Genomic DNA, 27,842 nt, shown 5'->3' with positions numbered 1-27,842 from the left:
AAAAGGCTTATGCTGCCAAACAGTACTAATGGAACACCCATTTGGACACCTGCTCTGACCAGACTCAAGAGACTACATATTTATTTTCTGACTGTTGATTTATTTTTGCTCCGAAAGAAATTCTGTGGCAAGTGCATGTTTACACAGGGACTTGTGCTCTCCATTTTTGGCTGTTAACCTTAAAATCCCATAGATTTCATGTTTCCTGTTTATAAGGGTGAAACACAGCACTGGCTTTATTTTTCTAAAATTAACCGAGATATAATTGAAGAAAAAAAACTTATTTAAGGGTAGATATTTGACAGGAGATGATTTATAAGCACACAATACGAACTTTCCTCACTCAGAGATCCTTCGAGCCTAGTATTCTATCACTAACAGCTAATTTAAGAAAATATGTTAATTAAAAAGGCAAGTGTGGAGTCATTCTTTTCTGTAATGTCCTCCAGTTGCCATTTTAAACAGACAGTGGTAGTCCTGAGCTCTACATATTCATCCTTGTCTGAATATTTTGTGGTAATGAAGTCTATGATGTGATTATACCGAGGTTTGTGGGAGCAGATGGAGTCTTCTACTGGGCCAAACAATATTGTTGGGTTAGAAAAAAAAGGCACAACATGATTTTTAGTATTTGAGCCTTTTTTTACCAAGTATAAAACCAAGATGGCATTCTTCAAAAGTTGAGAACAGTGTTTTAGATTTTACTAGATATATTAATTAGTCAGACCATATAAGACAAAATAAAGGTACTTGGTGCTCATGGGGCAGAAGAAGGGTTTTAGCAACAGGAGAGGTGATAAGATGATTCTGTCTAATGGTAAAGAAAAATACTAATGTGCAGTACAACAAATACCTGTTCAGAGTCTATGACTTTCACTGTTTAACAGCTAAGGACTTTAATTTCTTCCCTTGTCCTTTAAAAGTGTTTAGCAAACATTCATTTGAGGATCCAAACTGAAAGTTCACAAAGAGAATGACTGCTTTGTGAAAAATGTTGTCATACTGAAAAGAGGATGTTTTCATCTTGTGCTGATTGTCTCCAAGCTGGAGACAAGTGGTGGTTAATAAGTTCAAAGTTTGGAAAAGACCTCCAAGATCACCAAGTCCAACCATTGACCAAACACCACCTTGCCAACTGGACCATAGCTCCAAGTGCCACATCCAGTCATTTCCTTGAACCCTTCCAGGGATGGTGACTCTGCCACTTCCCTGAGCAGCCTGTTTTGATGTTCAACCACCCTTGCAGTGAAGAAATTCTTCCTGATGTCCAGCCTGGACCTGTCATGGTGCAGCTTGAGGCCAGAACAGATCTCGCTTACCACTTAGGACTGACTGACACGTGTTCATCTGCTGTTCATATGGGAACCCTGATTTACTTTGTCCTTCAAAGCTCTTACTCAAATATCTGCTACCACCACCAGGATCTGCACCTGTGGTGGCTCCTCTTGGGCCCACACCCCAGGCTTTGAGTTGCATCACAGTGGCCCTACTACCCTTCACAGCCAAGCCCCAACAGGCCAAGTGGGGAGTTAACTCATCATTATGGACCTCTCTGGTATTGCTGGGACTCCACCTGCAGAGAGTTGACTGTGAGAAGGGACTTTGCTCCATAAAAAGATCTGTCTTGGTCTGTAAGTTTTCTTATTCCTTTGTAATCAGTAATGCGCAAAAAGCCACTTGCATGAATAAGCCATGACATGTCATGGATAGTTCACTCATGTCTACCATAATAGTGGTACTTTAAAAGACTTTTTTGTTTGTTTTTCTCCAAGGACAGCCTGGCTTAATACATGTGCATCCAGGTAAGCTGAGCTTTAAGACTTCAGAATTTATAACTGCAAATTACTTTCATCACCTGAGAGATACTTGGATCCATTTTAAGGTGTTACAAACTTAAAGCAAAGCAAACAATTCTAAAATGTAATGCCTCTGGACACTTTAGCTGGAAGGAATATGAATTATTTACCTTCTTTTCAAATCATATGTACCTCAAGTTAGCTTTTAAAAACTTACTGTAATGCTTGAATGACTAAAATTTAAAATCCACGCCCACAATAAAAACCCAAAACAAACCTCTGTCAGTGAAAGAGCCTGTTGAAAGTGTCAGTAAATTCCGTTAGCACAAAATGCAATACTGATCTGCAGGATCCGTTTTGGAAAACATTTTAATCAGGAAAGCCAGCACAGCTGGGCTCCAACAATACACAAAGCATAGTTCACTTGCCTTCTATGTTCATCTTCGACTTTATTAAAAGATGACTGTCACATACGAAAGTGTATTACAGACATTAATATCAGCAGGCTGCAGTTTTTTGTTGCAGTAGACATATGTGTGTATTGCAAGGAGGTACTTTTTCTTTCCAGTGTAGTAATCACTTTCTGCATTTCCCCACAAAAAGGGTGATAACCTTTGGTTCAGATGACACTAGTACCTTTTCTGCAAGCTCCATAGATGATTTTATCTCTCCCTAAAAGCTACACATCGTGTAACTCTTCTTTACTCTTGCAGATTTGGTACAAGGCAGATACATTTTTCTTACTGACTTTCAAAATATCTCGTGCTACGATAAGCCAATCTCACTTGACACTGGGTAACTCTTACATTAGTGACATGAGCAATGAGTTTTATACATTCTAAATTACAGCTCGAGGTGAATTAATTGTGAAAACTGTCAGGACCTGGCTCAGCAAAATCCCAAACTTCTATCCTAGTGACACAAGTCCAAGCATTTACTGACTGCACTATAACAGGCACAGACCTGGTCTGTTTGATTTGCACATGGATGCTGACATTTTTTGAGAATTACAGCATTTATAGGTAGTGCCTTTGATAATTGCTAAGTGAATAACTCCCCCCCTTTTTTTTTTCCTGTACTTCTCATCTTCCGTTAAACCAATTTTTATTTTTTAGCTTCTTTTTTCGAAATGTGGGTAGCATAGAGTCTCCATTCATGTGACCAGGTCCCCAGAAAAGAGACTAAGGAGGAATACTGTGCTCTTTGCTGGGAGTTAACTATTTGCTCGGCCTCGGTTTGCAAAGCTCTTGCACACCACACTAACTTTCCCCTCAGCTTAGCATGGTCCTCAACTGAATATTCACTGCAGAAGCCAACCCCAGCATCCCCGTTTCACAGCTGGTCCTTGGTTACTTATGCTTGGAATGGAAATACCTACTGGTTACCTGTGGGCTTTGCACACCTGGGACAAAGTTGCCTAGCAGGATGCCTTCAGTGGATATCCAATATTTCTGTCAAAAGGCAAATGCCTCCTTTTATTCTCTGTTTCAAGACTGAATAGAAACAGCTGAGCTCTCTGTGAGTGGAAAATACTGGCTTTCCCTGGCATCTGAGTTGGATCTATTGCAGTTGGCCACTCAAACATACCCAGTGCTTGATGTGTTTTGTGTTTTTTTGTTGTTTTGTTTTGTTTCTTGTTTGTTTGTTTGTTTTTGTTTTTTGTGAGGCTCTGTAAGGTTAACTGTTCACATCTCTCCTGATCTGGAAGGTAAACCATACTAAAGAAAAGCAAATCTCTGCTTTCAAACATATGTCTATGCTAACATTTGTTAATTTTTTTTTAATAAAGAAGTGTGCCAGCAAATATATCCTTCTTTATATCAGGCTGCAGCATTTTCTATCATATAATGATGCATAAATTATGCATGCCTGAACTAGAAATGCTTTGATGAGAACCAGTAGATCCAGAACCAGATCTTGAAAGATCCATTTCAGAGAATTTCAGGGAACAGAGGTGGAAAAAAAAAGAGGATAGATTTTTGCATGATGTGAAGACAGGTTTGTGAGAAAAATCTTGGCTTAAGAATATGGGATTCACACCCTGGCTCTCACCACAGAACTCAGCGTGACTGGGCAAGACACTGAATATATCTCTACATATTTGTAAATATATGCTCTATTTTTTTCTCACAAACACAAAACTTCTGTGCGTGTGTGTGTGTGTGATATGCACCAGGACTTCAGAACATTTCTGCCAGAGTATTGGTAAGACTGGGCAACTGGATCTCAGAAGGTAAGAAACTTTTCTTTTAGAGACCGGATTCTGCTTTGTGCAGTGAAGCCCACTGCCCTAATGCACTGTTGGAAAAGATTCAACCATTCAGCACAAAACTGATTCCTACCCAAATTCTCTGGTTGGATCTATTGCTGCAATAGGCCTGTTTCTGATGGCATATTTGTGAAATTTGTTTTTTGAAGAGTGAAGCACAAATGCTTAAGTATAAATATGCACACAGTTGCTAAGGTTTATGATGCGGTATCCTATACACATACAAATATAAATATACTCCAAATATCCCAATGGTTCCTGTTCTGACCAAGAACTCACAGTGGGCTCTGTGTGCCACTTCAAAGTCCTTTTGGAGTACTGGGTTTCCTCTTGTCTCCCTTCCTCTGGACTGCTTGTGTGTTCCCTGACGCAGAGGACCACCCACAGAACCATCTGGCCTGTGATAACAAGGACACTGGGATCAGCAGGAGTCATAGTCTCCAGTGAGCCACATACGGGCACCCACGCTAATTAGAATCAACTCATTAACACACAGGATTCCTTCCACCTGAGACCATGAGGTACAACACCTATTTGTGTCGGTCCTGTGGTAATTTCCACAACAAGGCACGTCAGATGTGACCATTGCAAGTTATTCCCCTGACCATGTGGTGGTTAGCTGTAGTGCAGCTTGGGTCTCCTTTTGTGGCAGCCTTTATTTTTGTTACAGGCATGCCCCAGCCTTTCTTTGATCAGGATGTCCTCTCTGGGGAGGCTTTCTGCCCGAAACAAGTTTGGGTGGTCACAGGAAGGGAGCTGCTGAAACTTTCCATTGCTCTCATGGCAGGAATATTTGCTCTGGCTCCACACAGTCTACAGCGCGGAATTTGTGACATACTTCCCTAGAGGTGAAAAACCTAAAATTATGAACAGGCACAAGCAGAGGGGTGCATCTGAGCATGACCAGGCTAGCACCAGCAATCTGATCAATGCACCTTAAGTGGCTGCTTGCCAATACACTGGCAGTTCCTAGTGAACTAGCAGCGAGTGAGTGATCAGCAACCACACTTCAGTGGCTGTGGCCTGGTGTATTCAACACCCACCAGGGATCACCTGATCATACTCTTGGAAACTGCTCTTAACAGCCAATTTTGCAATATTTGTGCAGCATCTATTAGTAAAAAGATAGGAAGTGTCAAAATGCAAACACTTCTTAACACTTAGATTAAAACATTGCATAGATCAGAATTAATTGCACTGACAAATACAAGATTTGACACAAAATTTCTCCTTTTGTCAGAATCCAACTTTTAATTAAGAATTTGTAATGGCTGGGCCCAGTAATACAACTATATTTACTCACTCTAAGTAGTGCAAGGTCGTGGGCAAAGAATATCACATCCATAAGCATACATTTACAATCAAAACTAACATAATCTAGCATCAAAGTTCAGAAGAGCTATTCATCATTGATACTATTAAACAACTTCTCTCGACTAATGTGAATTCTATACCATTCTTAACCTCTAAAACTAGGGCTTTCTAACATGCAGTCATTACATGCCCTAATTGCAAGGCGGCACCGTCACTGCGTGTTCGCTCAACCCCACATGCCTGGGAACAGACTCTGTGAAGCACTCCAGCTTCCCTTTGCGTGAGGCTGAGAAGGTAGTTTGACACCAGGATGAGGATAAGCAATGTCTTTTTGGTGCTAGCTAATTTGTTCTTGAACAGATGCTCATTTTCACAGGAATGACCACGACGTATCACTACAAGATGTTTCCAATCGTGTACCCGGATCTTATGCTAAGAGTTCTCCGTCCATTTCGGACCTTGCTTTGAAGCTCAGGGGACTATTTATCTTAACAGCAAAACACCCGAGTGGAACATTTGACAAAGAAATTCACAACCACGCATCAGCAACTGCCTGTTGTGCAGGCAAGGCTCAGTAGCATTTGGCATCTGATATCCTGGACTGGGAAAGGGAGCTTCGTGCTTAACTGGGTACGTTGACAGGAGAGTGTGAGAGCAGGAATAAAGGAATGAGCACTCAAAAAAATCTGCAAAATTTAATGGTCCATAATGGTCTTATCTCAAACCACCGTATACTGGATAGTCCAGCCAGTTAGACGTGGGGATGATGTCAACAGAGAGGCCACAAATCAACAGGAGGTTGGCCTTGGTAACTGCTATATGAGAAGGGCATTACTTTTAGGTTTTCCATCAAAACTGGTGTCTTCTAATGATGGGTTTATTTTGGGGGGGTGGGAGCATGTGTGTTTATTTTCTTCAGTGAGTAATTAGGGGGTTTTAAAATCTCAGTTAAAAGTCCCAAGAACTTTTCTGCGGCCACATGATGATTTTACAGACCTGATTACAGTCCTGGATACTGAAGGAATCCCTTTAATTAGTAAAAGAATTGTTAAGGGATTTTTTTTTTTTTTTGATGACCATGCTATAGCATACAATGTCAAATAATTGCAACACAGTGCTCTGTAGGCCGGAGAAAATGATTCTCTGAAATGAGGAAAAAAACCTTTTGAATCTCTTGTCTTTTTAATTTTCCTTGCTTCCTGTGTGGTTTACTAGGTAAATTATCAGCATTTGTTTCCCATAGTTGCAGTAAAAACATTTAGGATACCTGAGAGAAAAGAACTACAGATGCACATTATTGGAGGTCTGGCTTTGATTACAGGAGATGGATTAAAATGATAAGTTATGATTGCCTATTAAAGATTTTATAGATTGCGGTTTATGATATCATGTAGCACTTCCACCCCACTGGGAGCAGGTTTTCAGGCTAAAGGCAGGAGTGATGACACAGAAGTAATAGCTCACAGTGGTAATAGCTCACTTTCCCATAAAATCTCCAAATTCGTAATGGAAGTTAGTAGCAGGATAAATTCATGGAAAAATGGCCCTCAGCTGAACTCTGGTTTATAAATCAAAAGGTCATGAGATCTCTGATAGTGTCAAAAGAATATGCCATGACAAAGGTTCCACATCTCGAGCTCCTGTTTAGCCAGCAGGTTACTGACACAAGCACGTGTAGGAAGTAGAGATGCAAGGCTGGTTAGAAGAAGAAGATGTGGGAACAACTACATACTAATGAATTTAAATTTAAACAACACTGAGGAGCAACTCCTTATACGAATTCATACTCAAAGCATTTTCCCTCCCCAGAAAGAGGAGAGAAGGAAGGGGAGGGGAGGGGAAAGGTTCTCACTGACCAAAATTCAGCAAATAACTTCCTTTGTTCCTAAAAATATCTGAAAGAAAACGTTCATCTGATATGCACAGAAATTTGCAGAGCTGAGGGCTTTAGCAAACAGAGATGTGCCCTCCAGGAGCAAAGTCAGGCATCTTCCAGTACAATTAATGCACAAAATAAAAAACTGTATGGAGTTACAGAAAAAATCCCTCCCCTTGCAGGAGGAGAGTGCCTGGCAACCACATCTCCTACCCAAGTCCCACAGTTCAACACCCAATTTAATGCACAATTATGTGCTGCATAAAGTAAGAATCTTGGATACCATTGCAGAAGTTTATTTTCAGTTGTTTACACACTTCAGTTATTTTCCTGTGGTTTGACCTGTCCAGTCCTAAATTGCAAGTCTGAACTCAAACCTTTATGGCACCAGAAGATCATTCCAGGTGTATTTCTAAGTAGGCACTGATTAGGGTGTAATCAGTATTGTATTTCAATTTTCTGCTTCATTTAGAGAAGTGGAAAACAAAGACAGAGCTTCACTAATTCCTAGGTTAGGCAGGCGGAGACCAGCCTAGCTCAGGGTAAAGCAGTAGGAATACTCCAAACTAGAAAAGGTCCATGGAGGGAAAGCAGCCCCTCCCAGGGGTTGCACAGGTTTGTCCTGCTCCATTAATGCCTTGCTTCCATCAGAAAGGGATCCTGTGAAGATGCTGATATATGTTATCCAGAAAAACTCTCAGTGGGACCCTTATTAAAGGGTCTCTGTCTGTACCCAGGGCTCACTGTGAAAATTCTCCTTTCTCTTTCCTCCCTGGTGCTATCAGTTCACAGCCCTCACTGACAGTGCAGAGGCTTTTACCACCATAAATAATAAAATTAAAGGCTTAGTTAAAATCACACAAAGCTACAAATATAAGGCATTTATAGGCATGAGCTTTTTCTCCAGGGAATGTTCTTTTCAGTAATCCTGAAGTACCTCAAAATGGTATGACACCTATGCCAATGAAAGGCAGCTAGGGTGCTGTTTCTGAGATGCTGGTCTTGGGTGAGATTCCTGTGCAGCAAAGGGGAATGGTGTTAATGCTCAGTCAAAGGCTCAGGAGACTTTGCTGGATGCTTGATGGCTGATGTTGGATTCTTGCTAGCTGTTACTCACTCCTGAAGCAGATTGCCTTAGTCAGAAAGGAAGGGGCTTACACACCAAAATGGAAATCAGAAAACCTAGACATGGCACCAAAGGCTAAAAAACCCCAGACTGAGCAGAGGATGGGAGTTTGTGGTGATATGAGAAAGAAAAGGGAGGAGATTGGCCAATTTTGAAGTGCAAGTCCAAAGTAGTTATGATGCAGACTCCCTCCCTAAGTGTAAGGGACTGGAAGCTGAAAAACTTCTCCCACTGTTTTTTTGACAAAACAAATTAGACAGACTTACTGGTTCAATTCAGCAGTTGCCAGATGAAGCCAGAGCTGAGATTGCTGCATCCTGCCAAACCAGAGGCAAATACACACTTGGCCCCACAAAACTGTTTGCACTACACACTAATACATCTCTGGGGTTTCCTGTAACTGCTAGCAGACCTTTAAAATATCATGAGAGTCAAGGGCCAGGATTTTCAGAGGTACTCTTAATTCTGCAACTGTGGAGCTGGACAGCAAATCTTTATGGCTTGGAATATCCCACAGTACAAACCCACACTGGAGTTTCATTCCTATTTCAAAGTTATGTTGCAGTGTAGTAATGTGACTGCAAACTTGTGTATGGGATCAACAACTCTGAGAGGAACTGGTTGTAAGAATAAAGAGATTCCTCATCACCTTTCTAACTCTGACCCCTTGAATAGAGAAAGCAAAAATGCTGGAGGAGAAATGCTTTTTTTTAGAATCATCCTTAAACTCGAAAGTCTGTTTTTCTGGTTTGTTGTAAGGGTGGTGAGACTATGGGAAAATTTCCTATCCAAGGCAAAGCAAGTAAACCACCTGGAGTTTTTCTGTAAGAAACTTTCTTTCCCTGCAAATTCTCCCTCTGGAATGTCCTTTCCATGACAGGACCTTCAGAGCTGTGGAAGAAGTGAGAGGATCCAAGAGCATGGAGTATTTTGGTGCCAGCATCATTATTTTCAGAAGCAGATTGTGCTCTCTAACCACTCACAATCCACTCCAGCAGCAACCATGAAACAGCCACTCTGAGTGCCAACTATATTCCTCTCTTTGCTTGTCACACAGAACAGTTTTATTTCTCAGCTCAATTGATTCTGTTAAATCTTGATCACCACCAATCTAATTCCCTGATGGGCCAACCTGTAGCAAACTCTGGTTCCTATTGCTGGGTGGCATTTGCTTCATCAAGGAATGGTTCTCCTTGTTAGTTTGAAGCAATGGTACCTTCTTGGCACGGGTCATTCCAGTCCAATTTCAGCTAAGTTTCCAGGACTGTGTTGAGGAGGTTTATCCACTTGGGGCCTCAAAACAGAAATTGGAGAAGGATAAGGAAGAATGTTCTGCATTTAAAGCACTTTCTGTGCATATGATTGTGCAAAGATTTCTGAAAACAACTATGGAAAATGCAACTTCAGGGCAGGGTTTACTGATGTGAAAGCAATTGCTATATGCTGAGAGTCCTCCTGTCTTTTTGAGAGTCCTTTTGACTATGATACTCACCCTTTAACTCCATTCTGCTCAAAAAGAACATGGTAATTTATGGGAACTGTGAAGACGCCAAAAAATAATAATCTTTAAATAAAAAAGAACAGTGATTGAAAAAAACACCACTTTTTACCTCCTATATGATAATTTTGATAGCACATTGCTCTCAATTTTTACAAAACACTTCAGAAATATGAGGTTGCTACAATTTCAATTTAGACTTCTAGGAAGGAGGTTACATTGTTAAATTCAAAGGTATAGCTACCTGGATTATAGTTTATTCAGAGACTAGACTAGACCAGGCTAGGCTAGATTAGAATAGAATATTTCAGTGGGAAAGAAGCTACAGTGAACATCTAGGCCAAATGAAGATACTTTGTGATAATGACGGTAATAAATTAATAAAGCAGCCAAATCCAGCAAAGTTATTCAGCTAAATAAATAATATTGAATTATTAAAGTCCTTATAGAAACTCAAGGTCTCTCCCGAAGGACCATTCTGCAAAGTAAAAAATACTTCAAAAAAAAGTTCACAGCTTTATCTCGTTCAAGAAAAAGTTGCATGTTTTTTCAACTTCCAGCTATGAAGCACAGACAAAGAATACCAGACCTGGCATGATTTAGGAGCAGTCAAAGTAACTTGCTAAGGTGGTTTATATGGCACAGGGGTATTTATCACAAGCTCAACCTGGGAAGAGAGACGGACTGTGTCAGAACGACATGCAAATGTTCTCACCAGGCAGAGAATGCCTGCTACCATGAAACATGTTTAAACACAGCCCTATACACCCTGAAACTGCTCACTTCTGACCCAAACATACAAAGCTCAAGAGACCTAAAAACTACAATCATCATACCACCTGCCCTTGCTCCATGCAGCTTCCCTGCTGCCCACCTTTTACATCTTCAGTAATATGCAAATCCCTGAAAGTAGGTACCAAGGTTTTTACCACTGTCCTTACCTTTCTCCCCTCTATCATGTTGCCATTTCTGTTTATTTTCACAGAAACACTGACTTCACAAAAACATAACGTAACGGTAGCAACAAACATGTTCTCAGAGTGCAATTCCATACAGAATCACTGAAAAAAACTCCCCAGATGTGTTTGTTACAAACACATGTCTGGCCAGCTTCAGCTGTGCCTGCAGCTAACTTTTACTCTTGATACAGGATTCAAGGGTTTAACAGAGAAGTCAGGAAAACAACACGTAGATGTGGGTGCCTCTGGTGCAGCCACAGCAGGAGGGAGGGGAGGTGCTGCAGTTCTGCCTTGTTTGCTGAGCCAGGGGGTTGGCAAAGCACCTTCAGACCTGCACATGCATCTCAGAATTTGTAAGGGCACTTTGCAGCAGCCTCAGGCTGATGTGGAGGGAGTCACTCAATGAAGTACAACGGTGTAAGAGCGAGTGGACAACAGGGCTGTTTTGGTTTGTGCCCAGAACTGCACATTGAGGACATAAGGCAGAACTTTGACTGCAGGAAGAGAGACACTAATCCCTTTGTTCTCTTGAGTCAGAGTCACCAAACTCATTATGGACCCATGTAGACAGCTGATAACACGGACAAAGACATCAAAAAACTATTTTAGACACATGCTTTCTGATTCAGTCTGGGTCATCTCTGCCTTTTCTTTTCATATTCTGTGACCTGCTCTTGCCTGCTGTCAGACGAGATTTTAAGTCACCTCTTTGTAAAGATCAGTTTGTTTTGCTGCACCAACCTTTACTGGCCTTTGCTCGGTGAAGTTCAATTGGTACAAAACAAAGAAAATTGAAGAATTCTTTTCTAAACCTATGGAAGGTTTTCCCGATCCAGAAGCCAAAGGACAAATTTTCCAGTGCACAAGCAGTGCAGGGTAGACACAACAAATTTTGCTGTTCTTTTCATGCCCTCTGGAAGAGGGATGTCCCCAGTGGTCAAATTTGCAGTGTGAGGGTGTGACAGGGTATGTATTTGGCTGTCAGTTCCATGGCAAATGCAGATGGGGAGGAACAACCCCAGGCATCCACACAGGCTGGGACCTGACCTGCTGGAAAGCAGCTCTGTGGAGTAGGACCTGGGTGTCCTGGTGGATGACAACAAGCTGTCCATGAGCCAGCACTGTGCCCCTGTGGATGAGAAGGGCAATGCCATCCTGGGATGCACTAGGAAAAGTGTTGCCAGCAGGTTGAGGGAGTTGATGCTGCCCTTCTACTCAGCCCTAGTGAGGCACATCTGGATCGCTGTGCCCAGTCCTGGAATCCTCAGGACAAGAGAGTCCTGGAGTGGGTCCAAAGGTGGGCTATGAAGGTGGTGAGGGGGCTGGAGCCTCTCTTTTCTGAGGAAGGGCTGAGGGAGCTGGGCCTGTTCAGCCTCAAGAAGAGGTGACTGAGAGAAGACCTTATCGATGTACATAGGGATCTGAAGGGAGGGTGTCAGGAGGCTCTTCTTGGTAGTGCCAAGCAGTAGTACAAGAGGAAATGGTAAACTGATGTATAGGAAGTTCCACCTGAAGATGAGGAAGAACTTATTTACTGTGCAGGTAACTGAGTACTGGAATAGGCTGCCCAGAGAGGTTGTGGAGTCTCCCTCACTGGAGATGTTCAAGAACCGTCTGGATGCAATCCTGTGCCATGTGCTCTAGGGTGACCCTCCCTGAGCAGGGAAGCTGGACCAAATGACCCACCGTGGTCCCTTCCAACCTGACCCATCCTGCAGTTCTGTGATTCTGTAGCTGGGCAGTTGTGGGCTGCTCAATGAGGTTTGAATGCAAAAATTCCACCTGCCAAACCCACAGGCTATCATGGTTATGCCAGAACCTCAAGCCTAGGAGATTCACTGAAGTCTTGCAAAGACTAGCCATTAGACAGTGACAAAATCCTCGCAGCACAAACTGCAATTAGTACAAGCAAACGGGACCTCTTTATCATCAAGCATCTGTTTGCAGTCTATTTTAATCATGGTACATTCAGGATTCCAAAGAATGGAAACTGAGGGCACAGCTATGTGCTTTGAATTTAAGAACAGATGCAAACTGATGCCTGCTGGGCATGAACATGCTGGTAGCCTTCAGTTCAAAGAGGGAAATGAAACCAAATGCAAATGAGATTAGCAAGAAGACAAGTAATTTATTTCTCTGCAAGGAAAACAGAAACCATTGTGCATTCACTGGAAAGAGGACAGAAAGGATTTTGGGGCTTGACTCCTCACCTCAGGCCAACAGGCTTAAAACATGACAGAAACCTGGTAAAACTTGACTTGTCCACTTACTCTGAGCAAGATGCAGTTCCATAGGGAGGGAGCTGCATCATGCTGGTGACACGGTGGCAGAACATGCTGCACTCATTTTAAATTGAGTTCTTGACGCTCTATAAAGCTATATCCTGGATTATTGTGGCAGTTTGTTCCTGTAGCTATAGCCTGAGTTGTAGTCGGCCTCCAGTCTCCAGAGTGTGCCCAGAGAAGGGCAACGAAGCTGATGAAGGGGCACAGCTCATAGGAGGAGAACTTGAGGGAGCTGGGGGTATTTAGCCTGGAGAAAAGAAGGCTCAGGGGAGACCTTATCACTCTCTATAACTGCCTGAAAGGAGGTTGTAGTGAGGTACAGATCAGTTTCTACTCCTAGGAAACAAGTGACAGTACAAGAAGAAATAGCCTCAAGTTGTGCCAGGGGAGGCTTAGAATAGACATCAGGAACGTTGTTGTCACAGGAAAGGGTTGTAAAAATTGGAACAGACTGTCCAAGGAAGTGATGGAGTAACCATCTCTGGAAGTGTTCAAAAATGTGTGGACATGGCACTTGGGAGCACAGTTTAATGGTGAGCATGGTGGTCATGCTAGCTTGACAGCAAGACTTGATGATTTTAAAGGTATTTTCCAACCTTAAGAATGCTATGATTCTATGATTCTTTCAGAATGCAGTGAGTCTTCCCTGTTAGTAAAGCCTAGATCCAGTTGCACATCCAACCCTAGCCTTAACCCCTGGGACAGGGGAGCTTTTCACACAGTTGAAATTCCCTTGGAAAAAAGTGGTCCTTGACAGTTCCATACCCAGCCTCCATCAAAAGACCACATGCATCAGAGAATTCATCTGAATCTCCAACATCCAGTTGGAGATTCATCTTCCTTGTGCTTTGCAGGGGCAGATATTACATTTTGAAGAGAGTGACGGGAAGGCAGAGGTCCTTCAGGCATCCATGACAAGAGAAATCTGCTTGCACTCCTGAGAACAGCTATTTTGCAGAAGCCACATCAGTAAGTACTTTTTTGGCAAAAGGCACAAGCAATGGGAAGAGAATTAGGGTCACTCTACTGGGAACACAGTCCTATGAAACCTCACCAAGCATAAGGGTTGAGTATCTCCCATGTGTTGACATGTTCCAGTAATAGAATCATAGAATAGTTTGGGTTGGCAGGGACCTTAAGGATCCTCTCATTTCAATCTCCCTTCCATGGGCAGGGACACCTACCACTGTATGAGGTTGCTCAAAGCCCCATCCAACCTGGCCTTTAACTCTTCTAGGAATGGGGCATCCACAGCTTTTCTGGGCAGCCTCTTCCAGTGACTCACCAGCCTCACAGTAATGCCCAGGGTGAACTGAACTGTTCCTGCCATCCCGCCAGAATTGTGGGCAAATCAATAAAAAATATTTTTTTTGTGCTGTTGCATTTCACAGATAGATTGTCCATGTGTAGAAGTCTTTCCCTTTACTCCAGCCTTGTTAACATCATTCTGGTTTAGACTTTGAAGTCTAGCAAGGGTTCAGCTGAAATATCAGCCTTTTTCTGAACAAAGACAGTAATAAGACTCAGACAAGTCTCTTTCTTTTGCTGTGGATCCACTGATTCACCTGAAAACTACTTCTGCAAAGGGAGGGCTTTGTCTAGTTTTTCAATCAGTTCTTGCAGTTTCAGGAAAAGGAAGATATGAATTAAGGTTTTAGGGAAGCATGCCTGGGAGTAGGGCAGGCACTGACCTCCCAGATTTTAGATGGCTTTAGATGAATGCAAAGATATGGAGCAAAAAAAAATGCAGACTCATTATGCTGAGATAGAATTTGAAGGCACTGGGCAAGTGTAATTGTATAACTTCAGACGTTGGAGGCAACAGCTTGAAGGCCATCTGAACATCTTACCTGTCCACACACAGTGCTTGTGAAGGGCCCAGTCTACTTCAGCAACACACTGAGACCTTCATATGAAAGGCTTCTCCACCTCTTTCCCACTTCTCTTTTTGCTACATCACCTGGGGATCTCTTGATGTGATTCAGAGGGGAGGCCACTAACAGAGACAGGCAGGACCAGTAAGACATCCTTGCAAAAATTATGGTGTAACTGGGGCTAGCCATCCAGCTCAGCCATCCCACAGAGGACTCTAGGATGGGGGGGTTGACTGTGCATACAGAGACCACAGCTGACTTAATTTGGAGATAACGCAACCTAAACCTTGTTGTTCATTCTGTTGTTCATTCTGTTGTTCATTTTGTTGTTCATTCATGACTGTGCCAACAGCCCTGTGCTATCGTTCCCCTTGGAGAACAATGGCAAGAATACCTTTGTAAAAACTTCAGCAAGGGAGAAGGAAACCACAAAGGTTTTAACTCAAAATCACGAGGAAAGAAAGAAAAAAATTAATTCTGCATACTGGAAATCCATAAGTGGTCAAAGTCATTGGAGCAGCTTCAGGAGAAACTGTGAGTGGCAATCTTTTTTTCGTTTCTCCCTCCTGCATTTATGGCACCACAGCCCCACTAGACATCATTTTGTCACTTGCACACCATTTTTGCCCTCACAGGCCCTATGGACTTAGTCCTGATTTACGACTCTGAGAGGAAATCAGCACCTTGTCTACGTCAATGGGATGGCACAGGAAGTCTGTCTGCAGCCAGCAGCAAACACACACAGTTCCCCCTGCATTTCTGTAGGCTTAGTCAGCACAACAGAAGGAGCTGCATTGTGACTTCCTTCTCTCTTAAGCCCACATTGCCTACTGGACCCTGACTATCTGCTATTTGAACAACTGCTGAATGCTATTCACATGTGCCTCACAGTTCTTGTGAGTTTTTGTGCTCTTTCCAATTAAGGATTCAGGTGTGATAACTCAGGAAAGTGCTGCACCTTTCAACTGAGTAAAGAAATTGCTATACCTAAGCAGAAAATCAGCTGCTGGCTTTTAATTAATTAAAAGCTGCAGTAATTAGCTGCTCATCTCAGCCACAATGTTCTTCTGGCTTTTCCCTATTCCTTCTTTCTCTGATCCTCTGAAAACTGCCACACCCAAGTTATATTTAAGTGGGCTACACCTGCCTAGTGCAAGGGTAGAAGGAAAGCTGCAGCAAGTAGAACAGAGGGGGCTTCTGAACTGTGGTTTCTTCTGACATTTTGAAGTTCTTCCTCATGTAAGTACAAATTGCATGTGAAAATACTAGAGGATGATGAAAAATCTTCCTTTTTTTTGAATTATCCCTCTACAAGACTGTTTTAAAAGTTGTGGTGAATGCTTTGTTCTGAAGTGAGGTAATTATAATGCTTAATTATTTCAGAGCTGAAATGTACTGTAGAGAAATTATATTTGTCTTATTAAAAAGAAAAAGGAAAGAAGGCAATTTTATAATTCAGGACTGTAATGTCTTGAAAGCGTTGAATTTTTTTAAAAAAGGAGAAACCTTGCAGTAAGTTACTTGGCCATTTCAAAAAAGAGAGGTAGTTTAAAACTTTGTAGGCTAAACTGAGAGCAATTTTAAATTCTTGTTCTAGTACTCCCAGGACAAGAACTGATATAATGATTTCACCAGATGCTTACTGACAATGTTGGAATCTCATAGGACATTCACATCACTCAGAGGACATGACATGAGTTCTTGTAAATTAGTTGCATAAAGATTGTATCACCAGTTAATTTTTTTCAGTTTAACAAGTAGAGTACTTAATCTGGACATAATTACTGTGGAATGAAAATAGCTACTACATGATGAGCAGTAATACATAAAATAACAAAATACATGCATAAGAAGTGTTTCAAATGTACTTCTGAATTCGCTATATTACAATCTTACCTCTGTATCTCCTAGATAAAAAGAAGTAAGAGTGCTGAGGAATTCAGACATGAGGTTACTGCATGATAGCTTTTCCATTGCTGACTTCTAGTATGAACTCTTCAGGGTGAAATTGCTCCTGCACTGAGTCCAGAGAAGAACTGAGTGCCTGTAAGAGCAGTCACTTTTGAAGGCAGTGGAAAGGGAGACCCTAGAGCTAGCCAGAAGTACACAAGGCCATAGGCAGAAACATAGGACCACACTTCTGGTGCTTTTGCATGAGCATCCTTCTCCCTTTTCAGTGCCTCTGCACTTACCCAGGCACTTGGTGTGACATGCCTTTTAGCTTGTAAGGTGTGTCTCTTACTCATTCCCTTAAGTGACTACTAACTTCGTCTCTCATCCTCAGCCTTGCGGTTCACAAGGAAAATTCAAACAAAAGGGGCAGGAGCAAATGCACAAGCGGTTGAAGCTGGGACAGGTGACCCAGGAAGAGCATAGCCATGAGGTATGGTCGTGTAGGGATGGGGCACGGAAGGCCAAAGAGAAGCTGGAGCTGAACCTGGCAAGGGACTCAAAGAATAAAAGGAAGGGCTTCTACAGGTACATTAACCAGAAAAGGAAGGTCAAAGAAGTGTACCCCCCTCAAGAAACAACATCAGAAAACTGCTAACAGTGGAGGAGGAGAAAGGCTGACATACTCCACAAATTTTTTGCCTCAGTCTTCACTGGCAGCTTCTCTTCCCACAGCTCTAGAGTGGATGGACAGCAGGATGGGGACTGGAGGGGGAGCAAGGTCCTTCCCACTGAAAATAAAGACCAGGTTTGTGACCACCTGAGAAACCAGAATGTAGATAAGTCCTGCACCCCAGAGTCCTGAGGGAATTGGCTGATGTACTTGCCAAGCCAGTCTCCACGATATTTGAAAAAGCCTTGGCAGCCAGATGAAGTCCAGGTCACTGGAAGAGGGGAAATATTGTACCCATCTTTAAAAGGGGTAGAAAGAACACCCTGGGAACTACCAGCCTGTCAGTCTCACTTATGTGCCTAGGAAGATCACAGAAGGATCCTCCTAGAAGCTTGCTAAGGTAGTTGAGGGACAGGGAGTCGAACTGAGACAGCCAGCACAGCTTCACCAAGGGCAAGCCCTGTTTGACTAACCCAGTGGCCTTCTGTGATGTCATTTATCAGGACTTCTGTAAAGCTTTTGTCACGGTCCCCCACAACATCCTTATATCAAAATTGCAGAGATGGATTTGATAGGTGGACTGTTAGATGGATACGAAAGAAGTTGAACAGTGTCGTATCCACAGGGTCGATATCTCCAAGTCCTGATGGACATAGGTGACAAGTGATGTCTCTCAAGGGTCTGTGCTGTAAAGAACCAGTGTTACTTAGTATCTTCATTAATGACATAGCTGAAGAGAATCAAGTGCATCCTCAGCAAATTTGCATACGACACCAAACTGAGTGGTGCAGTTGACACACCTGAAGGATGGGATGGCATCCAGAGGGACCTGGACAAGCTCAAGAAGTGGGGCCATGGGAATCTCGTGAGATTTAGCAAGACCAAGTGCAAGGTGCTGCACCTGGGTCAGGGTAGCCCCCCATATCAATACAGCCTGGGGGATGAACAGATCGAGAGCAGCCTAGCAGAGAAAGACGCAAGGTGGATGAGAGGACATGATCCAGCAATGTGCACCGACACTCACAGAAAGCCAGTTGTGTCCCAGGCTGCATCCAAAGCAGCGTGGCCAGCAGGGCAAGGGAGAGGATTCTGTGCTTCTGCTCTGCTCTGGTGAAACCCTGCCTGTAACACTGCACCCAGCTCTGGGGCGCTCAGTACAGGAGGGATATCAACCTGTTGGAGTGAGTCCAGAGGAGGGCCACCAAGATGATGAGAGGGATGGAGCACCTTTCCCTTGAAGAAAGGCTGAGAGAACTGAGATTGTTCAGCCTGGAAAAGGCTTGGGGTGACTTAATTGCAGCCTTCCAGTACATGAAGGGAACTTAAAAGAAAGATGGAAAGACCTTTTACAAAGTTATGTAGTGAGAGGACAAAAGAGAATGGCTTCCAGTTGAAAGAGAGCAGGTTTTGATTAGGTATTAGGAAAAAAATTCTTCACTGTGAGGGTGGTGAGACTTAGAAAAGGTTACCCAGAGAAGTTGTTTATGCTCCATCCCTGGAAGTGTTCAAGGCCAGGTTGGATGGAGCTCTGAGCAACCCAGTCTAGTGAAAGGTGTCTGTCTACAGCATGGGGTGGGAATGAGATGATCTTTAAGTTCCCTTCCAAACCAGGCCATTCTATGACCTGTGATTCTATGTCCATGATCATGGACTGTCTAAGCTGATGTGTGGAAGGTACATGTGAAATGTCCTGCACCGTGATTCCTGGATCTTTCTCCTCCTCCTTTAAATCTCTTCACATACATTGCTTCCCCTGTGGATCCTGGAAGGAGGGAGAGCAGCTTTCTCTCCTATTGTGTTCCCTGACATCCACTGATTGTTTTTCACTGAGGAGAAAGTCTGTTGCGTAATGTGTCCCATCAGACCTGAATATAGATATTTTATTTGCACCCTGAGGATCCTTAAAACCCTCTGCTAGGATAAGAACTGGTTGGAGGGCCGGGCCCAGAGAGTGCTGGTGAACGGGGCTGCATCCAGCTGGGATCCAGTCACCAGGGATGTCCCCAGGGATCAGTGCTGGGCCCAGTCCTGTTTAACATCTTTATTGATGATGATACCTTGGAGTTTTGATGTTTTAGTTTTTTTATTTTTGTAGACCTTAGAAGTAGTTACGTAGTAAATGTAGATTTTAGAGTAGCATATTATCCCTTTACCCTTAACACACCAGCTCAAACCCCTGTTACCCATTCTCATATCAATTCCCTAAATTCCATAGCCTGTTTAGTCTCTTTTTCAAGGTAGAATTGTAGAACACCCTAACCCTACGGAACAAGATATAGCCATAGACTCAACAACCTTCAGGCCTAGAATTCTGGAAGGCCTCCAAGGACATTACGTGCTCTGAGGAAGATGAAGATGAAGTAGAGGGGGTCCCAAAACACCCCCAGATCCAACGCCAAGAGGTGTGGTGGGGGCAGAACTGGGTGGTAACAGGATGGGGATTGGGCAAAAATCATTATAAAAACTGTGGCCATCTGTATTTTGGGAGTTCGGGCTGAGGGTATTCCAGAAAGCCTGGGGGCTCACTAAAGCTTTTGTATCCTTATCTTATCTCCTACCTAATTTGGCTTGGAGTCTTTTTTTCCCCACAGCCATTTAGGCAACAATGATTTAGATGAGGGGATTGAGTCCATCATTAGCAAATGTGCAGACGACACCAAGTTGGGAGGGAGTGTCAATCTGCTGGAAGGCAGGAGGGCTCTGCAGAGGGACCTGGACAGGCTGGAGGGTTGGGCTGATTCCAATGGGATGAGGTTCAACAAGGCCGAGTTTTGGGTCCTGCACTTTGCCCACAGCAACCCCCTGAGAGCTACAGGCTGGGGACAGAGTGGCTGGAGAGCAGCCAGGCAGGAAGGGAGCTGGGAGTTTGGAGTGACAGGAGGCTGAACATGAGCCAGAGTGTGCCCTGGGGGCCAAGAAGGCCAATGGCATCCTGGCCTGGATCAGGAACAGTGTGGCAGCAGGACCAGGGCAGTGATCCTTCCCCTGTACTCAGCGCTGGTGAGGCCACCCCTGGAGTGCTGTGTCCAGTTCTGGGCCCCTCAGTTCAGGAAAGACATGGAGGGGCTGGAGCAGGTCCAGAGAAGAGCAACCAGGCTGGTGAAGGGACTTGAGCACAAGTGCTGTGAGGAGAGGCTGAGGGAGCTGGGGTTGTTTAGTCTGGAGAAGAGGAGGCTCAGGGGTGACCTCATCACTCTCTACAACTCCCTGAGAGGAGGTCGTAGCCAGGTGGGGGTTGGTCTCTTCTCCCAGGCAATCAGCAGTAGGACAAGAGGGCAAGGTCTTAAGCTCTGCCAAGGGAGGTTTAGGTTGGATATTAGAAAGAAGTTCTTTACAGAGAGAGTGATCAGGCATTGGGATGGGCTGCCCAGAGAGGTGGTGGATTCACCGTCCCTGGAGGTTTTTAAGACGAGGCTGGATGTGGCACTGAGTGCCATGATCTGGTAACCACAGTGAGATTGGATCAAGGGTTGGATTTGATGATCTTGGAGGTCTCTTCCAACCCAGTTGATTCTATGATTCTATGAAAACAAATCCACCAGTCAGCTCCCACAACTTGCTTTCACAAGTTGCACAAATTTTGCAAGTTGCTTTTCACCTTGCTAATAAACTTGGACACTGCTGTTATGACAATACTGAACAGTTCAAACTACACATACTGACCTCATGCTATGCTGGGAGTTAAACCTATTCACCTGTTTCCTCAGAACTGTTATCTGTGACAACATTCAGGCTCCAAGCACAGTTAACTCAACACAATTCTCTCGCAAGTGGCATTAAAAAGTTCAGCTTTTCTGACTCACTGTGAATCAGTATGATCAGAATACATTACTCATTAGCAGCTGGACACCTGAAGGGTTTAACTCAGGCAAAATGAGGAGCAGTTCAAAAAAGGAAGATATATCAAGTGATAGATTGGATATGACTGAAGATGAAGATATTCTAACTCTTATGTCTTGTAGAGATCAATCCCAGGTATTTCTCAGTTAAGTTTCTGTCTACTGCAAATTGGCTGTCAGCTAGTTTATCTCATCCTGATAGAGATTAGAATAATACTCAAAGTACAATATCTAATATCCTTTCCAGAATTTTCATCATAACTAATTATTATCACTCTAGTTATTCTTGTAATTCATGTAAGCTACTAATGTTTCTTTGAATTTAACTAAACCCTTGGCTTCCAAATCTTCTCTTTGCAGTGGGCTCCACAGTTTCACCTTTTGGGAAACTGTCATCTTTAATTCCTACCACTGCCTCTGAACTCTTACATTTTGAGGCAGAAATGTCTATTCCTCCTAGTTTAGATCCCTCGATTTTATATTTTCTATCACCTCCTGTGTGTCCTGTCACAAAACAGAGTCAGATGCAAGAACATTCACTCAAAGTATACAGTCATTTAATCTCTCCATAAAGCAGGAAAAGTCAGAGGCTGCTTTAGTTTGATCTAAAAAAACCCAGGTGCTTCTGTAAACCTCTGCAGTTTTCCTATATTCCAGACAATTCCTGAGCATTCACACTCTGCATGGCTAACACCTCCTAAGGACCAATCTCTCCCCTGCTGAGAACCTGAATGAAATCACTGGGTAATGCTCACTTTTACTGGATGAAGACCTGTTTATAGCAATTTATCTCCATGAGCTTTTCATAAAATTTGGATTAAGGAAAATTCTCCTTCTGTCTTCACTGCCTTTTATACCCTGCTCTTCAATTTAACTCTTTATTTTAGTTTAGCTTAATTCTGAGTAAAAGTGCCCACACCAGTATCTAAATCTGTGTAATAAATGCATTTCAAAAATTAATTCAGATCTTATTGTCTGAAGGCCCCCGTGAAGCAGATCCAGAGTATCTATGAAGTACATGATGCTACATATATATATATATAAATATAAATAGTTGGATGCTTTTTTCTTTTACACAGCCCTGTTGGGTTTCACACCTGTTTCACAGCTTTAACACCTTGAAGTATTTAAAGATCAAGTTCTGCTCTTTCTGAACTCAATGAGTGCTGCTCCCCTGCCCCCTGCATCTTGGGCAATAGACACGTGTTGCTGGGGGTCACTCTGCAGTGTTACTGGCACTGCTGAGACTCTCCTGACTTGCCAGTCTCCTCCTAAGTGCTGGCATGTGCTTTTGTCTGATTTCTGACATCACTTCTGCCTGTCCCACTCACCTGGAAAAGCAGGTCTCTTCACATGTTGTTTCAGTACCATAGATAAGGAACCTGAGGACCCTATTCCAGCACTGGCACACGTCATCACCTCCGGAGGAGCTCCTCTCCCAAATTCACACCAAAGTTACTGGGGGTTCTCAAAACCCTGTGTGCTTCATGAGCCTGCAACTTCAAACACATGGTGTCCAGGCCCCCCACTGCCCCTAAAAGCTGCTCTCAGAGTGAGACCCGTAGACCCTCTCCCTCAGTAGCTGCCGTTTTCCTGCTGCCCACAGGTCTCGGCACTGCGACTTGCGCCAGGATGGCGTTTCTGTTGCAGCACCCATTAACTGGAGCAAAACCAATCATTTGAAACTGGCAACTGTGATGAAATGAAACGTTTCCACAGAAGGAACTGCACAATTATTTCCTGCTAACGGTAAAATCGTGGGCAGGGTGCTCCTGTGGAAGATTTTCCATCCAATTTGTATTGTGACAGACACGATTGGGAGGTGAACAAAATCAAGGCATCACAGTGTATAAGTCAGAGCACAGAAGGGATAAGGGTTTAACTCTTGTAATGACAGAATCAGCAGCAGTGTTGTTGGTAATACAGATTCACTTGCTAAATTTTCCCTATGAACTCTGCCAGCAGAACTAGCTGTCATTAGCAGACTGCAGAAACAAGTTGGCATATCTGAGGGAGGCAGATAGTTTAGTTTCTAGTGAATGGCCAATAATAATGTCATAGATAGCAAGAAAAAAAATTATAAATTTAATTATTCATCAATCTTGCTGCTATAATAATTGTTCCCAAACTCACTAAAATAAACATCAGACACCCAAATGGCCTCAGTGGATTCTGAATAGGAATTTTAAAAAGCAATATACAAGAACCAAGAAACCCATAATGCAACATGGTAGCTTGAAATTTCTTACTTCTGTTTCAGATATGAACAGTGACTAGTGTATAGAAAAACCCAGTTTTTCACATCTATGTCAGTTGGTATAAGAGCACATCTGCTATTACCTCCTCCCATGGATCCTGCCTGAGGTAATACTTAAGCACTCAGAATGCACAGCAGGAATTTATAATGACTTCTCAGTTCAGATTACCATCATTACAAAAAAAAAAAAAAAAAAAAAAAAAAGGTCAAAAAAAATTCAGGAAAAAAATCTGGTGTCCATCAAAACCAAATGGGGACTCAGGGTTTGAAAACACACACAGAAAGCGTAATGGATGTGATATCGTAAGTCATTAAGTAATGCAACAATACTTTCTTCCCACTGAAGGAGCCCAGGGCTTTATCACAAAGTCACATCAGAGTCACTGGCATTTTGCCCCTGGAGAATATCTACTTCCTTTCTAAACAGTGGTGCAAACTTAGGTGGATTGACAGCATCAGGACCTGACCCATAAAATTTAGCTACACAACAGGAATAGCGCTGTCAGAGTGAGACTCCTCTAGCCCTGTTCCCCAGGGCATCTGTGAAAGGACAGTTTTGTCTTTCTGCATCTCTTTAACGAGTTCAGTCAGTCTCAGTCTTATGGAAAACAAGACTTCTTTATCTCTTTAAGGTTGTCAGCTCACCTTCCAGCCCTGGTTTCCCAAAATCCTAGCTGCTCTCTGTATATAGCAGAATTCATTTTAATTTGATACAAAAAAATGCCATCGCATTCTTCTACTATCCACTGCATACTACTAGAAGACAACATTCATCTCGTGGTTTTGGAGAAGACAGCTTAATTCCAAAGAGAAAGAAAATTTTCTGCAGCTTAGGTGTTAGACCAAGTAAAAGGCTATATGTAGTTCAGATACACAGGACTTTGCTACTGAATTTACCAAAAATAGTAGAATTAGATTATGTTTTTAGGAAGGCCATTCTGGAGGACAAGGAGTCCAACCCCTACTCAAAGCATGGATTCCAGGTTTGATAAGCTTGCTCCAAGCCTTGTTCAGTGAAGTTTTGAACAGGTCCAAGAATGGGGATTGTAACCTCTCTCAGCCCCTTTTTCAGTACTTCCCCTCTCTCAGAGAGAGATTTCTACATTGTTATAGGGCTTAGACCCCTACCTTTTTCTTGCCCTTTTTTCTGTCCACCTAGATAGGTCCTCTCTTCCTGTTTGTACATGGCTTGTCAATCAAAGGAGGGCATCCATAGTAATTATAGCAACAGTGTTCTAACAACATTTTTAGGTGATTTTGTGAATCTTCAAGGATTGTACGGCCACAGTAATTAAGCACTTATCTGTGCAGGTCCAGCATCTGACTAGGACAGTGGGAGAGGCTACATACAAATGAATGGGGAAAGAAAAAAAACAAAAAAAGAGGTGCATAAGTCAAGCATTTTGAATAGCCTTGATCAATATCTCTCCTGCTTGGTATTATTGTGCTGTTGTTTCTCTTGTCTGAGTTTTCCCCTGCAAACCCAATTAGTTCAGTCCCAAACTGTTCTTCAGAGAGGAACTACAACAAAGACTAACAAAATCAATCACTGTTCAATGACATCTAATCACAATCCATCCTGAAGTTTGATTGAGTGCCCTAACAACTTAAGAAAACAAAAAAACAGCCAAAAATGTAGTGCTGCTCTAGACCAAAAGACAGAGACTTTTAGAGACTTTCACAGAGGCTTTAAGTCCTCCAAACCTGCTTTGCAACTCATTCTCTCCCAAACTATAGGGTTGTTGTTTTGTTTTTGTTTTTTTTTTTTCCACGTAAGAGCCAGTGAAAATGTAGTCCCGTTTTAGTGTTTTAGCTCATATCCACTCACTGACTGCTAAAGGCATCCCGTGACAAGTAAAAGCATGAGCCTGCAATTCTCTCAGTGCTCAGCTTTCCATCTCTGGGAGATTTTAAAATCTTTTTTAAATCACTTCCACCTGGTACAGATTAAAGCACAGGTCCCTCAACCGCATGCTGCAATTTAACAATGAGTCCTCCCGCTGATCTCAGGGCCCATGCCCACGTGTTTACTGACAGAGCTGCTCACAGGACTGATCCAGCTGACCAACCATCTGGTTTGATACACTGCCCAGGATATCAACGTTTCCAAACAATAGCTTACAGAGGAGTCCACTGGACTGCAGGAACTGTGGGAGTTAAACAAATCATCAGAAAACTAAAAGGGGGAACAAATACAGCATGATTCACTCAAGCATTTGAGGCCAAGAAGTATGGTTAGAAGAAGCAACCAATTCCTTGCTTGGCAGTCACAGATCAGTGTGACATTGGTCTGTGATGTGAATTTCTCATTTTTCACTGTGCAGCATGAAATCAGATTACAGCATTGTTTATGATAACAACATTACAGTTACATTTACAGTTCCTGAGCAGATTTTGATAAATATATTCAAATATATTCATAAAAAACTGTATCTATATATATATATATACCAAAGATACCATTTTTAGTTGAATCAGGGAAAATGTTGGCCATATACTGAGGACAATGCACCTAGGAAAAACAGGGTTAATCCCATCACTGTGCATTAGTTTGTGATTGCTTTATACTACCTTTCCATGAATGAGATACTACCCATTATATAGCTCTGGTGGTCAGTCTTGATCCAGTGATAGACAGGGTCTGCTCTCTCAGTCCCTAACAGCACAGGGTATAAATTATCTTCCTGTCTGAAGTGAGTGGAAGCTTTTTCCTTTTTTTTTTTTTTTTTTTTTTCCCCTTCTGCTGTCCTCTGTATTTGCCTCTGAATTCTCCAGCTCATCCACTTGCCTACTCTTCCTTTAACCCACTATTCCTTTCCCCAGCTACCTTTTCTGTGATACTGGGCCAAAGCTTTTTGGTCCCAGGAGAGTCACCAAGAGAAAAACACATGATAGGAGTGCCTTTTAGAAGCAGTGAGGAGCAGATTTACTCTGTGTAACGAATTTTTTTCCCTCCTACAGCCCCAAAAAGACTCTCTCCACCCAACATACATGTAAGTAGAAGGGGCCACTGAAGACTGGGATCACAAGTGTCAGGTAACATGGTGTGCATACATAACGAGAGAGAACGAGCATGTTATACCTTGCAAGGGCTTGTCTTCCCCCTCCAGATGCTCCAGGGAGCACCAGAGAATCTAAGTGATAGCAGCTAAACTACCTCAAAACTGAAAGCAAGGTCTCTTCACCCATTCCAACACAGACCAGTGCTCCTACACATATCTGAGACTGGCAGCTCCTGTCTCCAGCTGTGAAAATAACAATTCAGTGAAGATCCTTTTCTGTGTGTGGCTTCAGCCTCTTCTTCTGTAGTCAGACGAAGTGTTTTAAGCTTTCTTGGAGGACAGCTTTCTCTGAAAAGCATACAGTTACAAAAGTCTATTCTGCTGGTAAAATGCCCTGGCACTGGCCCTCACACATCAGAATCCTTGTATATTTCAGGAAAAGCTACATTTACCTAATGCTTTTAATGAGACATCAAAAACTTGCAGGCTGCTCCAACCAGAGGGAGCTGGGAGTAACAAATTTACCCTCTCCCTGTTCTGGAAGCCATCTGCAGGGGTCTTGCAACTTCTACATGCACACAAACCAATACCGTTTCAAGGAGTCCCTGAATTTCAAATTGACTCACAGTTGGAACTGTTGTTGATGTCCGTCTGTGTTGGTGCCAGGCTGTACTGAACTGGCCCTTCAGAGGTGGCCCTTCCTGGCAGTAAATGGGAGAAGAGAAAGAAGGAAGGGAAAGGGGGGAAAAAAAAAAAAAAAGAGAGAGAGAGAAAAGGGAATATTTAGATAAACTCACTGAACAGACCTGCAGACATCATCCACTGTTATTTAACACAATGTCTTACTGTAAATTCCTCCCCCCTCCAACACACACTCTCTCTCATGCATGCAAACACATGTCCCAGCAGAAATGAAGATGGTTGCCAAGAGTCCTTCCAAGGAATCTCATTTGCTTTGTCTGTCAACCTACCAAAAATTCCTTTAACCGAGGATCATCAAAGACGGTGGAGGACATGCAAACTGCAGAACTGGTGATGCTATTGCACCAGGTATATGCAGGACTTCACTGCCACGTAAGATCCTTGCAAATCAGGCTGTCAAGCCTGAGTATATCTCTCAGCATTTCTTTAAGGACAGATACATATGATAAGGCCTGAATGTCAAACATGAGCATGTGAGACCC

General features: G+C 42.8%; 1 protein-coding gene across 1 annotated transcript in view; it reads right to left on the bottom strand.

The window, feature by feature from the left end:
- The window catches only part of NRG1 (neuregulin 1), a 298,874-nt gene extending 271,515 nt beyond the window's left edge, over positions 1–27,359 (bottom strand). The window contains exon 1 of the mRNA XM_050329946.1: positions 27,285–27,359. The gene's annotated coding sequence lies outside the window, so the exon portion shown is untranslated. The remainder of the gene's footprint in view (positions 1–27,284) is intronic.
- Between the last annotated feature and the right edge of the window lie 483 nt (positions 27,360–27,842).

The sequence above is a fragment of the Myiozetetes cayanensis genome, unplaced genomic scaffold, assembly GCF_022539395.1.
Source record: "Myiozetetes cayanensis isolate MyiCay16 unplaced genomic scaffold, myiCay2020 scf4, whole genome shotgun sequence".
Taxonomy (NCBI): domain Eukaryota; kingdom Metazoa; phylum Chordata; class Aves; order Passeriformes; family Tyrannidae; genus Myiozetetes; species Myiozetetes cayanensis.
This window is presented reverse-complemented; position numbering and strand designations above follow the sequence as displayed.